The sequence below is a fragment of the Juglans microcarpa x Juglans regia genome, chromosome 5S (genome assembly GCF_004785595.1).
Source record: "Juglans microcarpa x Juglans regia isolate MS1-56 chromosome 5S, Jm3101_v1.0, whole genome shotgun sequence".
NCBI classification, from domain to species: domain Eukaryota; kingdom Viridiplantae; phylum Streptophyta; class Magnoliopsida; order Fagales; family Juglandaceae; genus Juglans; species Juglans microcarpa x Juglans regia.
In genome coordinates this window covers 16,109,740-16,113,216 of record NC_054603.1, presented here as the reverse complement: position 1 = coordinate 16,113,216, position 3,477 = coordinate 16,109,740, and positions in this window count along the sequence as shown.

Sequence of the window (3,477 nt, the reverse complement as noted above, 5' to 3'; positions counted from 1 at the left end):
TCATGTAAGGAAATATTGCCCATCAAACATCCCATGATTGTTATAATATGGATATCTACTATTGATACAATTTTCAGTATGTCCGCGGTGTGCCCTAACGACCTGCAACTAGAAAGAAAAGCTTGGGGACCCATGCCAGTGGGTATGCCCTCGATGCTTAAATCAGTGAGGATTTATGCTTCTTAATCAGTAATGAATTAAGAGACTTTCATTATGTATCCGGTACGATATTTATTATAAGGGTATTGTTGTTAATTAGAAACAAACCTTACAACTTACTAAATACTATGGTAAATTAGAAAAATTTTGTACTCGAAAGTTCTCTAATTGATCTGAGATAATTGTATATATAGTAGCTATGCATCAAGTACTTATTTATAAAGTTATTTTACAACTTAATATGAAATTAACTTTAAGATTGTGTATATATATATATATATATATATATACACACACACACACAATGAATGTACGTATTATTATTGAAAAAGAAAAGAAAAAAGAAAAGAAAAGAAATTATCGGCGATGAAGGACAGCGACTCAAAGAAATTACCCTCGACGACTCAGATCAGATTTTACTCGGCTTGGTGGTTTTCTCATTTGAGGGGTCAGGCTCTCTTGCACCAAAGAATATTGAAAATGAAAATGCTAAGTAGTCCCTTGATTTTGTCCCCTCATCAGTTTAGTTGTTCATGTGTTTTAGTTTTTTTATTTATTTTTTAATGATTAAGAAAGTGACTATTAGTGAATGTGTGTATTTTTTTAAAATGTTTAAATATATTTAAAAGAAAAAAAATAGAAATACATAAAGGACATGCCCAACTATACATACTAGACCCGTTCAAAAAAAAAAAAAAAAAAAAAACCATAAATTCTAGATGCCCCTAACTTTGTCCTATTGAAAACCTCCTCTTTGTTATAATGAGAGACGGCCGGCGGCTGGATTTTTTTTATTTTTATTTTTGTTTTAATTTTTTTTAATTTTTTTTCTTGAGTAATGGACCAAATTCCATTTATTAAAGAGGACATACAAAATTGACTTAAAAATAAGCCAATCACAACGTTAATAACTTCCCAGCACACTTCCATGACTAACATAGTCTAGTTCAGATGACAGATTTCTAAAGATCTAAGTATAAGAGATAGCACAACTCTATCCATGACAGAGTTAACAGTAATCGGGTTGTGTTATCCCCGGTGGCCAAATCGGGTAGAGACAGAAGTGAATCTTTCCCTTATTATTCTCGAAGCCCCGAGTGTGCATACATGAAATACCAAACCAAAAATCATTTTATTTTCAAAGTGGGTGCACTCAGAGACAGAGAAGTTGGTGCCAATCATATAACAGAGGCCACAATTTTACACCCGTGGTAAGGTCAAAGCAGACCAAAGCAAAAACAAAACTAGATACATAATCAGAATGTCATGCCAAAAGTTTTCAGATACCACATCGTATCAAAACAGAGTATTGAACATGATCATATCATCTTCACATAATCAAAACAAATTAAGAACATCTCCACCTAACATACACAAATTTTCAGATTTCATATTTGCTCTTTTTACATAGTTCAGAAATAGAATGCCAAAAGTTTGCTCAAGTCTACACCAATCATGAAAAAAATATTTTTCTATTTTATACAGATTTCATGAGTAATGCATAATAATAATTGAGATTGTTTCAAATTTCTTTTCATAAAAAAACATGCATATTTTTCAAAACTCAACCTCAGTTCATTTCTTTTATGCAAAGTCTAGTATAGGAACCTCGCTTACCTGACTTTTCAACTTTTCTGAATGGGTTGTGCAACTACGCCCCCTCAATTTGCCCACTTGGTGTGGCCCTAGTGCAAATTTCACTTTTCATTTTTTTTTTTATTTTTTACTTCAAATATTTTTTAAACATGTTTAAACATTTTAAAATATATATATCTATATATATATAAATCAATACACTAATAGTTACTTCATTAACTATTACGTAAAAAATTAAAAAAAAATTAAATACATGAGCGGTCAAAATAAGGAGCAAAATGAGGGGTCATACTAGCATTATTATTTCTGAATTTCCTCACAATAACATCAATCAAAATTGTTTGTCACCTAGACATAATTCATACATACTATAAATTAATACAACATAACCTGAAGTCTGACGCATCTAAAATAAACATCACAACTAAACTACTCTATAACAATAATTTCCATATTTCCAATTCTTCTAACCCAATTACTACTCAACTACAAAGTGACTTTCCGAATATTGCCTATTTAAAGCATTCTCACTTAAATTCTCTTTTTAGCATAGCCCACTACCAAATATTATAGTGGTGTTCTGCCACAATTAAAATCAATCTAACTTAAAAATCTAACATATCCGAAAATCAACCCACTTAAGATATATATATATATATATATATATATATTTTAAAAAAGATAAAAACAAGCCCAATTTAAAATACATGCCTAACTTAATAATCTCTTAAGATACAACTCGACTCAAACACAAGTACATCTAGCCCAAAACCAAAAACCATGTGAACAACCCAGTCAAAAACCATCTGCTAACACACTAAGGTGAGTAAGGTAATTAAAACTTTAAAGCTTACCTTTTGTAAAAAAATAAGGATACGGAATGAATTATATATATATATATATATATATATATAATCCCTTTTTATTTGAGAGCAATACACATAGGGTTGTAATCGAGACGAGCTGAGCTGAGCTGGTCTTTGGCTTGCCGAACTCAGCTCAACTCAAAATACTTGAGCTTGAGCACTAGTCCAAACTCGAGATTTTTATTTATTCTTTGTTTGAGCTTAACTCGGTAAGCTAAATTCTCAACTCGAGCTCGAGCTCGAGCTCGTCCCAAAAATGAGCTCAAGTCAAGCTGTGGTTGAGGTTGAGCTCGGCTCGAATTGTTTATTTTTTGAATAAGATTTAATAATCAATAAATTAGATATATAAAAAATAAAAATCTAATATTAAATTTGTATAACTAACAAGTAGAACATCTATTGAATCATAAGATTTTAAAAACTTATAAATAATTAATATCTAACTAGTTGATATTTATCCATAATAACAATATATTATATGCCTACAGAAATTATTAATACATATACATAATATGATAGTATATATCTATTTCATATATCTTTCACACATACTAGTAAATGAAATTATTAAATCCTATCGGCTAATTATTATACAAATTATTAAATATAACTATTAAGTATATTCAATATATAGAGACATAAGTAATTAATTAGGTTACATATTATATATTTAATTATTAAAGTGTTATGATTATATTATTAGCTAATACATATATATGTATGTATATATACATGGGTGTATATATATATTTATTAATATATGAATGAGTATTAATCGAGTCAAGGTAACAAGTCGACTTGGGCATAAACGAGCGGGTCTTAACGCGCCTAAGTCAAGTCAAGTCAAGTTTTGTTG